This window comes from Dermacentor andersoni, chromosome 1 (assembly GCF_023375885.2).
Source record: "Dermacentor andersoni chromosome 1, qqDerAnde1_hic_scaffold, whole genome shotgun sequence".
NCBI lineage: Eukaryota > Metazoa > Arthropoda > Arachnida > Ixodida > Ixodidae > Dermacentor > Dermacentor andersoni.
The window spans coordinates 130,566,376-130,579,340 of NC_092814.1; the positions used below are offsets into that span (position 1 = coordinate 130,566,376).

The window sequence follows — 12,965 nt, forward strand, 5'->3', positions numbered from 1 at the left end:
AACTTTTGGAGCGCCCATTATGTCACGAAACCATGTTGAACCCAGTGTGCGAGAGCATTAAAGAACCTTTATCCTCACACCTGCGTGTCACTTTTGTAAGTGAGAGATGCCTGTGTGCTACGCGCATGTACATGTGTGTGTGTGGGAGGGGGGGTGAAGAGGGGGTTGCGTGCGTTCGTGCGCACTGTTCAAGTAGTAGTAGTAGTAGTAGTAGTAATAATAATAATAATTATAATAATAATAATAATAATGTTTTTATTCTTATTATTCTTATTATTATTATTATTATTATTATTATTATTATTATTATTATTATTATTATTATTATTATTATTATTATTATTATTATTATTATTATTATTATTGCACCACAACACGCCTCACGGGAAAAAAAAGTAGGCCTCAGTGAAAACTGCAGCGTTTAATAATGCTTGCCTTAACTAAGATTCCGCTTGGAATTTCGCTTTCAAAACCCTTGGATGTAATGGCATTATAAAGCTCCATTCTTCTGCTTTCCTGTATTTAATTTTTTTTAAGCATTCGCAACGCAAGGATTGTTATCGTGTATAACTCCTTATCCCTTTAGTCTACCACACTCGTCCCATAGAAGTTTTCGCATTTCATTATTTGAGCTGTTTGACCCGGACAAAGCTTTCGCTCAAGCTTCAATAATATTTCAGGTGTATAGGTACGCGATATGCCGCCAACAGCAAGTTAATGACGGCGCCTTCATTAGCGTTGAGCATTGCTTTTGTAATCAACTCTGCCTTCGCGCCAGGCGACGTCCCTGCGTCTTATCTCGGGCGCCCGAATCTGTTTTGACATCCTTTAAGAATGAGTGCCTCCGATGCTTTTGCTTCGTCGCCGCTGCCGGGTGCCGCGTTGCTTGTGTTTGTGCGAAGAATAGACGGGCCCTGTTTACGGCTTGTTTGCGTTGACGCCGAAGAGAGTGTAACTGGTACCGACAGCCCATGCGAGAGATCCTCTCTTTCCTTTGCTGCCCGCGCCTGTTTATCGCTCAGTTTCGGGTAACAGGGGCAGGCGCGTGACGTTAATGGGCTGGCGCATTTCCGCGTGTCCACGTCCTTTTATCATACATACATATATACGCGGGCAGAACGAGCGCCTTATTCCACCACACGCGGCGTGATTTATTGAAAGTCAAGGAATGTCAGCGCCGTAATGGTGTGACCCCTGAACGACGTCGGCCAGCTGCTTAGCCGCCGCTGTCCCTCCCGTGTGCGCGCGCGCCCTCACGTTCTCCCTGCCAATCCAGCGCGCGCCGCTCGAAGCGCGCCGCGTCTAGACAGATAAAAGCCCGAGGAATTTCCACCTGGCATCGTGTGACGCTCGCCGTTGCATTGCTATACGCGTATAATGGGCACTGCGTAGGCTCTGTGCAGCGGCTTGTCGCAATGTTTGGAAGAAGAAGGCGAGACGCGAAATAGGGAATCTTTTGAGGCATTCTTTCAGTGTCGAAAGTCAATAGACTGCTGGTGAGAGCGCGAGGCTATGCTATCAAATCGGGCGGTGCTTGTTCTGCTTAGCGCTTATTGTCCAGCTCCTACTTTTTACTAAGTCCGGTTACACTTACGCACGGTGACGCCTCCTGCTTTCTCAAGATGTACACATCGACGCAAATCCACCCGCTGCGCCGAACATTCGCCTGCCTGTGTGGCGCGTTGGGCGCTAAACGTCCACGTCATTTTTCAGACGTATATATATTATAGCTCCTGTCGCAACGCTTACCTGTGTGCGTGTTCGTCGTTTTCGTTGCAAGCAATCCTGGCACGCGCGGCGACGCTGAGACTGCGAAATAATTCGTTTCTTTCGTCGCTTCCGTGTACCGGAAACCATAGAGCTTCTCACTATATTGCATAGAGGGAAATCTGGCGCCGCTGGTTTTTTCGGTAACGAGGCGAGATGAGGAAAAGGGGCGCGGGCAACGTGCCTGATATGTGCTCTCAGCACTTCCACTGTCATACGTGTTGTGAATGGGTAATCTTGAGCTATCGTGTTGTGCATCTGCCAGGAGATATCGGCGTACCGTGACTGCATCCCGATAGATTATACGCCTGCCGAGAGGCTCCTTGCACCTCCTTGGCACTTCGCTCGCCCACAAGTTCGACCCTCAGTACCGGGAATTCGAACGAAAGCAGGGCTTTCGTCGCCAGCTCTCAAGCAGCTTTCTCTACTCATGCTGCACGAGACATACAAGGACCATTTCCAGATTTACACTGATGGCTCGACAACTGTGGACGGATCTACAGGAGTTGTGATCTTTCCTAAAAAAAAGCCGTGACCATTTAGTTTAAAACATCTCACCGGACAGCGTCGACTGCTACGGAGCTTGCTGCACTTCGCAGCGCACTACGCAGGATCCATGAAGATCTACCCCGAAGATGGAGCATATTGACTGACTCGAAGACAGCCATGCATTGTTTGCTATCCGCTCTACGTCGTGGACCACAAGACCAACTTGTGCTAGAAATAAGGCAGTTATATCACCAGCTAGCAAAGAAAGGACATGACATCACTTTTCAGTGGCTTCCCGGCCACCGCGGCGTCAAGGGCAGTGAAAACGCCTCACGAAGATGCCGTGAAGGAACCCATCCCCCCACTATCAAGAACTGACGCAACAACAAAATTTCGCACACTAGCGCGTGTTGCCACACGATCCATGTGGAACACGCCAGCCTTCCGGCATACTCGTCTGCACCGCCTGGATCCATCCCTGCAACTACGCATTGCATCTGGACTATCCCGAATCGATCGAGAGACCTGTTCCCTGCCGACTATGGCTAGTGCCTTTCACGAATACATTTGCTTGCCTCATCAGAATGGCTGACAGATGCTGCCTGGGATAGTTGAGGCAGCGAGGACACAATCGAACATATCCTCTGTCATTGTCCTCGCTACAGCTTCCAGAGACAGTCGCTCTTGATGGCGTTGGCACGCCTCGATGACCGGCCGCTTTCTGAGCAGACGATCTTGAAGTGCCGACTGATGCGACCTTCACACCCGAAGGCGGTGAAGGCGCTACTAAGGTTTCTCCGGTCAAGCGACTTGCTTGAACGACTGTGCCACTCCTGCGTTCCTTTGTGTGTGTGTATTTTTCTTTTTTTTCCTTTCCCCTCTTCCACTGTTTTCATGTGTGCACCTTCATTTCCTTCTTTTTTTTCTTTTTAGAGATTTTTCTGTCTCCCCTTACCCCTTACCCCTTCCCCAGTGCAGTGTTGCAAACTGGATATCGAGCTTCGTGTTAACTTCCCTGCCTTTCTCATCTCTTTTATGTCTCGCTCTCGCGCTGCTGCGCTGTTGCATGCATAGGAATGCCATGGGAATGCCGGTATATGGTGACTTCGGATTGACATCGTTAACAGAGAGCCAGGACACTTTGAAGACGCGCCTGGCTAGCACCATTCCGTCTGTCGCAATGATTCGTCTCCTACTAAAACAGCACGTAAATAGTTGTTTTAACTTTATTATTGTCATTGCGCTATATATTGTGATCGGACTATATATTGGACTTGTGAGTGAATGTACAATTATGTGAAACGTAAAAGAGTATCAGCGGGCCGCTAAAATCGGAGGAACGCGCTCGCTTTGGAACAGTTTGTCGACTTTTCTTGCTTTTCTTCGCTTGATTATGCATTGTATGTGAATAAACTTTATTGAGAGCTGTAACATGGGTTAATGAAAACCTTTCATGGAGATTTTATTTTAAGAGCGCGTTATCTGTGTAGCCATATGCACGTTGTAGAAGAAGCCTTGTACAACACCAGCTAACACGAGCCTCGCACACCCGTATGCCGTCATTCTCATGAAGGAAAGTGGTCATTCCTATGACTGCACAGCGCTCATTAGAACTCCCATAGACGGTGACGCCAAATTTCCCTCTAGATAATATAGGGAGAAACTCTATTCCGGAAACATTTACGAATTTGCGGGGCCGCCCTCTAGTGGATATGGTGGGAATTGCGCCCGCCTCTGAACTGGCCGGGGCAAGCGGTTTCCACAACCACAGTTGCAGTTCCGCTGTCGTACCACTTCAGCAGCTTTCTCTATCTCTCTTTTGAGAAGAGAGAGGGGGACTTTGACCGCTATGTTATCTTGTTTACAGCAGTCATGTGTCCGTTAGAGAAATTCGAGTCGAGAATTCTATTGTTTTATTTTACAGCAGCATTATGCGACAAGCTTTCTTCTCTTTTTTTGTTATCTTTTTTTTGTTCTGCAGGTTTAGTTGCTCTCAAGAAAATAAAAAACGACAACTTCTCGTCGTGGTCCAGCCGTGAGCTTGTTGATTGAGATCTTAAAGCTTAAGCAAGCAGATTCCTAACGTACTTCAACGTAGACACTTTGCTAGCAGAGGATAGAAAATCAGAGTGAAAAATAAATTAGGATAATCGATGGCAAACGCTCAACACGCATTACGACAGGGTTTATACTATAGGTTAACCTCTCCCTTTCAGCGGTTATTTTATCGTAGCCTTAAAGCTCGAAATAAAAGGCGTGTTTCGAGGCCCTCGTCATACGAAGTTCTTTAAAAGTTTTAAAAATGTTTTTAATCATTTTTTAAAATTTTCTTTTATTTTATTCATTGCGTTCAACGTACGCAAAAGAAAAACTTCCACGAAATAGGCTGCTGTAGCTGAAGGTTCCCGGGCGCCATATTTGTTAGTCCGGGCCCACGTCCTGCCTTGTATAGTATAAGAAGTGCGTGGAAAATGTATTTCTCGAAAATCTAGCCAACCGGCACTTCGGAGCTCGTCGTAACTTAACGTAGGTGTTCGTATGTTCTTCAGGATGACACCGGTGGCGTAGGGGGACGAGGACGACGTCGACAAGATCGTCAACTCATGCATGACTGCCGTGGTGCGTGCTGTGAATGCAAGTGTAGTAGCCCCGCGGTGCAAGATGCGCATGTCAGTGTTTCATTTCATGCCCGTATTAAAAAGACGAGACGCAAAGTACATCTTATTGACAAGCGCCTGCCTAGCTCTTGGAACGGACCATGAATCAGTGCCGTTCGCGTTTTGAGGCGATGAACGTACGTCAAGTTGATTAGTTATGTTTGAGATTTCCAAAACGGATTTAGTGTGGAACTTTTTGCACCATATTTGTCGCTAAGTCTATCAACACCACAACGGAGTGCCGCAGCACGGTGTCTAAAACTGGTGCAATTGTTAATATGCAGGGAGCACTACCAAGGAGGCTCACGCAAACTTAGAATCGAAGCTTTGATAAAGTACCAAAAAACACGAGGCCCTCCTAATTTGGCAATGGGGGTGGACCGACAAAACATACGATCACACGTTATGTACGGCAAGAGTGAACTCAATCTCCAATCGTTAAACATACATGCTTGTCATGGCTGTTGCCCCTTTTTCATGTAAATTTGATAGCGCAAACATCCCAAGAGGAGCGCACTAGTAATTTATGAGGTGCAGCGATGCCCAAGTGCAGGGCCGTAAAGAGGCGGCACCCAAGTGTTTTCTGGTATTCTCTTTACGGTCCGTTCTCGGGCTTCGTGACGCGTCACGAAATATTCCAACCTCACGTCGTGGTGATTCGCGCCAAGGTGGCTGCAATATGTCCGCGCCTACACGTTCATAAAGGGAACTGGACTGTGCAAGTCACTGCCTCCTACACCGTACGTACTGCGCCTTACACCCCCCCCCCCCCCCCCTCCCCGCCTTTCTTTTTTAAGTTGGTCATATTTTCCAGCCCCGTAAACGCGGGCAGTATACTTCTATGTGCGCGCCATACATGCAAAACAGACAAGTAACACTCTCGCGCCGTGCCATTGGCGCTTTCGTGTTCATTGCTCTGAAAAAGCAAGCAGCAAAGGTCAATCCTGCGTTCACGGCATGAGTTACACTTCGTTGTGCCTGCTTGGACCACTCGCTTATTTTAAATATTTTTCTCGTTAACATACATGACGCGCGACTCAAACGCTCAGCGCCTATGATACGCACCACGCAACACTTAGACGTTTTTTTCGTCCGATTCCAACCATGCAAATAAGCAAGCAGACGACCGACAAAATGCTTGGCGCACGTGTACGTGCGGAGGTCTTATATGCCCCGCGGCTTCCTTAAGTTTCTCAGATGCGTCGGCTTTGTCCTCCGCAACGCCTATACTGCCCACTATAGGGGAGCTACCCGCGTGCCAGTCACAAAAGCGCCTTCCATTTGCGCGAATTGCCTACGCATTTCTTCACTATACGCAAGAAGTACGCGACAGAATGTCATCAGCGCTTCTTTTTCCAGCGGGTGCGGCTTTATTTCTTCCGAGTAGTCGCATACCCGAGATGCGTGTGGTGTTTGTCGGTTGAACGCCGGAATGCTGCCCGAAAAATTGCGCAAATATGCTCGCGAAAATGAAGAAAAGCATAAAAAGAAACAGTAACACAGCTATCATTTGAGCTCGCAAAAGTTGCTGGAATCGCCCTGCAGCCGCCGCCCGCCGCAACTTTGCTACCCTATTCATTGTGCTGACGATCACCAGCCCCACCACACTACCAACGCTTCGTTGTCTGGCTGTATCTCTTTCGTCCGTCCCTGAGCGGCTTCTGCCCGCCTTTTTTTCTTTGCCACGTTATTATTTGCCTTTGACCTTTCAACGCTATAGGCCTTCGTTTTACAGAGGGCTCGCTAGTTACTTTTCCTCTCTACGTGTTTTGCGGCGTCTATAGGAGAGCGCGTGCGCGTTTCGGCCGGAGAACCCCAAGAAGCTTTCGTCCGACGAGAAAGCGGCCGCCACTACTGTCTTCATTTTATTTTTTTTTTGCCCCTCCCCTTTCTTCAGTTTTTCATCGCCCTCTTCGCTCTTCCCCCAGCGCAGCGCAACTTCTTATCTCGTTCTCTCAGGAGCGGCCGCATTTCGCTTTATTTTCTCACGTCTTGGCTGGCCTTTTTCGTTCCTTCTCCTCTCCTCGCGACATTTTATGGCCTAAAAGACGAGGTGAGTGAAGGGTGGAGGAGGGGCCTCCTTAGCGGCTTCCGCCCCAAGATGTTCGCCCGGGTGTCGGAAGCCGTTATCGTCGAGGGGGTTCACTCGCCGCCTCTTCTTCGGGCGGGCCAAATGAAATCGTGACCGTGTTTAATGCCGCCAGAAAGCGGGGACAACCGCCCAGGAAAGTTCCTGCTGGGGAAGCAAAGGCACCGAGAACACCAACCTTTAAATGTTCCCTCCGAAAATAAGTTGCGGTGCATAGACTGTTGAAATCAGTTTCTTCATCGTGCGAGCACCTTAATTAAGTTGCCTCCCCTCACCCCCTACACGCCCCAAGTGGTCACGTCGTTTCGCTTGAAACCCTGAAATTTTCTTTCTTGCTCTAATTAGTGTTATGTGAACCCACACCGTAAAAAATCCACTTTTCGCCTTTCTTTCTATCAACAGCAATGAAAATACCCGCAAGGAAAAAAAAAGGTAGCCCTAATAGCCGCTCCATTTCTTTTTCTTTCTCTTGTGCTTGGGTCTTCAAGAGCTTCGGATAGCAGGTGCGCAGTTCACTCATTATCTCAAGCTTCTTTCAAAACTTTTTTAATTAGTCGATCCAACTGTGGCCCGACAATTTCGTGCTTGAAAAAACCACGCATGAAATCACCACTTGCGCTAGGCTTGCCGGGTTAAGTCCACAGATAGTGTCGGAACGTACGCATGGCGTGTCGAGGTTCCAAATGATTTCTGCCGCTCCAAACGAGGCTGGAGGTGACAGCAAGGCCGAACAGACTTCAAACAGTATCGCGCGTAACTCGACTGTCGTTCCGTACACAGTGCGATCGAAACACAACCGCAATGCAACAAAACAACCTGGACTGGCTCTGAATCATTACGCCTGGGATACAAGCGTGGCAGGCCCTTATACAGAAGCTTATCACGACGAAAGGGAAGGAGAAATATTTATAAAGAACCAACCCCGCTTGCATTCCAAGAATGCGTTTACCATGCTTTGGCAAATGGTTATTTGTGGCATTATGTTGCACTATGTGTTATGAGTGGCGCTCCTTTTACCCCCGTGATTTAACCTTACGTGGGAGCTAGCCGATACTTCGAGCGCCGCTTCCTCGAGGACCAGTTCAGAACGCCGCTAAGCTTCTGCAACCGCCTCTAGTTGGAGATGCAGCTACCAGAGACACAGCGTATGCAAACAACAGCGTCTGCGTCTTCGACCAGAGGCACAGCGTCTCAACCACAGCATCTCAGAACGCTAGCTTTCACCCGTCGGGGTTGCTTAGTGGCTTTGGCGTTGTGCTGCTAAGCGCGCGGTTGTGGGCAAATCGCAGTCACCGCGGCCGCATTCCAATAGGAGCGAAATGCAAAAACGCCCGTGTATCGGGCATTGGGTGCGCCCAAGGTTGGTCAAATTTATACTGGAGTCCCCCACTATACGGCGTGCCTCGCAATCAGATCGTAGTTTTGGCCCGTAAAACCCGAGAATTTAACGCTAGCTGTCACGATGGCAGAACGCGAGGATGGCCCTTGTCATGGTGCAATCGTGCACACCTCCGTGCGGTTTTTACCCCTGTGTTATAGACTGCACTATCTTCGGGATCGACCCATGAAAACGGTTAGACAGTCACAAGGAACCGTGGTTATGCTCTGTAGAATGCTAAACCCGTTGAAAAATGGCACACTTCGGTGGTTATTTGATTCCATTCACTTACTGTAACAGCAGTTATTAGTGCGAATAGCATTCTTAACATTGTTAGAACAGCTTTCCTTCTAGTTATCTAGCTATTCCACCAAAAACGCCGGCTGATACCGGAGATAGGCAGTGCAGTCTAAAACGTGGACCGTTTACACGGGTATGTGCCAGTGCAGCTCTTCAACGAACCTCTTGACACCGACCTAGGTATGTGCCCCTGCGGCCACTGGGCATGTGGCAATGGGTATGCACCGTTCTCCAATGAACCTCTTTGACGCCAACTGTGTCACTCTGTATGTGCCACTGGATATGCGCGTATTTCATGGCAGCGTCACCAGTAGGCGCAGCGTGTCCAGAGGGAAACGCGAGAGATGAGAGCGCAATCAGAACACGCCTCATACATGACGCGTTTCGGCTATTCGCACACTTCGACAGTCATTGTAGGTGAGTTCTGCCCGAATTTCTACGAGGTGTTCTCTCGGGGCACTTTAGCTTTTACGGTTCGCTTCCTTAAAAACACCTGCACCATCTTCTTCTGCCTGGCGTTTCGGAAGAGCACGCGTCCGCTCCCGTCCTATTTATTTTCGGGCTTCTGCCTTTCCGGCCTCGGTCAGTCGATGCGAAAACCCCAGATGCGAATTTCCATCCTCCTATCCGATGGCGGAGCTTCTTTTTCCGCAGCAGTACACTGTACTGATTGCCAGAGCTGGCGCGAATAATTTGCAAGTACTCGTACCTGGCCTCTCACCCACCGTAGCGAAGCACGTTATCCTCCTGCTGCTCCTTGTGCGCAACCCTTGGCATCTGCTGAGCTGGCGGCGGATATGTTCAGCCCATTTCCTAGATTGAAACAGTTGACCGCCGTATATGGCGGACTTGGAGGAGCGGCTAGAGTGCTTGTCTTGAAGGCCGTGTACGCGCTTCTTCCATTCGACACACCACCGCTGAATTGTATTTTTGTGAGAACCGTGTGAAATTCTTTTAATCGGACGGACACGTTCAGCCCAGCTCATAATTACTGTAGGCATAGTAAAAGCGTAATGTATGCTTCCTGCATGAAGGCATCAAAGTTAATGTATGCTTCCTGCATGAAGGTATCAAAGTGGACTATCTTCCATTTCTGTATTGCTGTCACCTCCCTTCAGAAGAGTAGGCAGGCGTTGTGCCCCTTCCGGTGGCAGTTGCCAGCCTGCTCCTCGCTTTCCCTTTCCTGATACCTGTGTATATGTGTATATGTGTTCAAAACAAATAATAATAAATAATAATCAAAGTGGAGCCTAGTAACACCACTTAAAAAATCAGACAACGAGGACAACCGACCGTGTAGGCGTAGTGGCTTTCGCATCGTGCTGCTAAGCAAGGGGGTGCGGGATTAAATCCCTGGCCTGGCGGCATTTCGATGGGAACGAAATGCAAAAACGCCCGTGTACCGTCCATTGAGTGCCCGTTAAAGAACCTCAGGTGGTCAAAATTATTCCAGAGTCCGCCCCTCCCCTATTGTGTCCCTCGTAATTATTTCGTGATTTTAATTAATATAATCATATCAAGCAAATTCATTTATAATTTAGAGAACGAGGACGACTGCAGTGCTGATAAATGTCGTATTGATTATGCAAACATATTTAAGCACCACGCGCAGACAAAGAGAAGCAGGTTAACAAGTGTCTGCTAACAGGAATACCACTTGCACTTGGAACAAAGGAAAATTATCACTTATCAAAAGGAGCTGAATGCGTGGTGGTAGAGTAGTTTTAGCGCTCGCAATTGTAGCCTTGCGTTAACGCGAACACGAACATACTGGTTGTATTCAAGCACGATATCCATATTTTGTTACAATAAAATTTATTTTCTATTATGTTTGCCCATCGTCCTTAGTTTGCAGAAAGCAACGCCGTCGTTGTCGCCCTTATCTGTCAATCGGCGCGACGGATAGGAATAAGAAACAAAAGTGAAACGACTTATTACAAACTATGCCCCCATATGTGTGATTGTTTATCTTTTTACTAAGAAGAACATTTATGAGCTAGGCAATGGACCGCGCGTGCCCCTCCGTCCGGAATACTTTCGTACAATGCTCATAAAAAACGCAAACTATAGCGCACGTCTGGTGGTGTGGGGATTGCACGGCTCCAGTCCGAGCAGTCGCGCCACTACGCGACGTCCACTTTCGGCCGCGATCAACTGTTATAAATTAGGAAGTGTGCTGAAGGTGTCCGTCCCCGTCTGAGCAGATTCTCAGGGCTGCGCCCAACGAAGCGTCGCAGGAAGGGAAAAGGTTTCTGCACGGTGACTGTGCGTGTAGCTACAGAGATGCGCACAAAAGGATTCTTCGCGCCGCGGCTCTCGCTGAGCGCAGTCTGCCGCCACGGAAAACTGAGATCAGACGGGAGGACGGAGAGCGGCAGCCGGTGCCTTCGCGTCGGCTGGCCGAGGCTAAAAAGACTGAAGCCCGAAAAGAAGCAGCCCGGCAGCCGACGCGTGTTTCGAAAACGCCAGGCGGAAGATGGCGCAGCACCTCGAAAAGAAAGGGACCATGAAAATTGCCGCGGCGAAACGCCTCATAACTGCTACTCACAGTAACTGAGTTAAGAGAAGTAAAGTGTCACTGAAGACTGGCAGTTTTTGTTTGCTTGTTTGTTTGTCTGTTTGTTTGTTTTGCCGCATTGGGTGATTCAGTCCACCGACTGGTCGCACGCAGTGGTATATGGCACTGTTTGCGTCGTCCCGGGAATTTCGAAGATTATTGTATTACGAGTTCTGTTCAGGGCCCCATATTTTGAAACTGTATCAGTTTTATTATCATTCCTTTCGCCCTTTGCCGTTTGTTCGGACCCGAGATCGGCCATTCGGCACAACGGACTATAAGAAAACAGAAATAATACATGAATCGTAACAATATGGTTATGTCCAAGTTATGTTTTCAATACTTTTCGCATTCGTGAGTTTTTATTTTTTATCTTTTTGGCATTTGGTTAAGCCGGCGGCTGGTGAAAAAACTCGTGCTTGCGTTTTTCAGGAGGACAACATTAATTTGTAATGGTTGTCATCTGACGCGTCCTTAAATGATGGCGTGCTGCTTCTCTTTTAGTTTAGCTCGAAATAAATATGGCCACGCGCCATATTTGCTCACTCATTGATCACGCTCGAGGACAGCTGGAAGAAATAGCCTCTCCAAGTACCCGCGCTTATAGAGGATACGTGTCAACGAGGAGAATGACCTCCCCGTTTATATTGCTCAATTGAGGCCTCTGCAGCTCCAGGGGCCCAACCTTTGGAGCCAAAATCTAACGCCCCAAAAAGACTGACTTCTTCCTCGCCTGCCTTTATGTCAGGGCTCGTCTCTCTCGTCAGTCGTGAAGTTTCGAGACTGCGCGAGCAGTGCTTACGCTTCCATAACGCTGTCACGCTGCAGGCGCGATGAACCTTTGCCAGTGGAACTCTACGCGGACGAGTCAGTCATCGCTGGTGAGCTGAGTACTCGGTTATTTTTGGCATGTTCCGATTCAGCGTTTGCTAACGATAAAAATACGTCAAGTGCCTGTTTGTTCACTACTCACGTTCGGCAATGTTACTTCTGTTTGCCCAGGCTTCAGCTCATGGCAAACGTCACGAAGCGAAATCGTGCCGGTGACATCGTTTGAGCGTGTTTTTGTGACATAGCAACAGTTGTGTGGCTTGTGAGCTCTTGGTCGGAATTCTCTAGCGAGAATGAAAAGGTGGGCAGCGCAACTTCAGTGCAAGATGCGCCGGTATTTGCCGTGGCCGAAACATTTGTTACATTTTGTAACAGAAGTTTTCTATATTTCACTTCCTAAGCGTGCGAAATTTATTATGCCGCTGAGAATCCATGTGCGCCATGTGTACACAGAGTATTCCTGAGCTCTACGCACTGCCAATTGAGTACAGCTACAAAACTGTTAAAGTCGTAAGATTGTTTCGAATGGCTGCTTGAGTGCTACTTCGTCTCTTGATTGTCGTCTCATGAACACGCTTAAGCAGCGCATACTTCTGAAACATGGGTAGTATAAGTGGATACTGCGGCTCCCACAAAGCAAAAGATTAAATGCACTGTAATATGTAGCAAGGGTAAAGGGTAGCCTCACAGCATTCGAAGTGCTTATTTTAATCGCTGTGCAAATTTCGACAGTTCTTGCAACAAATCTCGTTCTCCTGTTGTCCCGTGTTATTGCTCTCTTAATGAGGTACATACAACAACGTTAATATCAGCGCCAGATAAAAGCAGTCGTAGCAAAATGCTGCTTAGTATTTTTAACATACCAGTGAATTTACGCTAATGCTTCACGCCTGTTTG

The 12,965-nt window shown here is 48.1% G+C and overlaps 1 protein-coding gene across 1 annotated transcript in view; it reads left to right on the top strand.

The window, feature by feature from the left end:
• LOC126545871 (prolyl endopeptidase FAP-like) overlaps nt 1-12,965 on the top strand; it is a 464,583-nt gene that overhangs the window by 149,328 nt on the left and 302,290 nt on the right. The window lies entirely within an intron of this gene.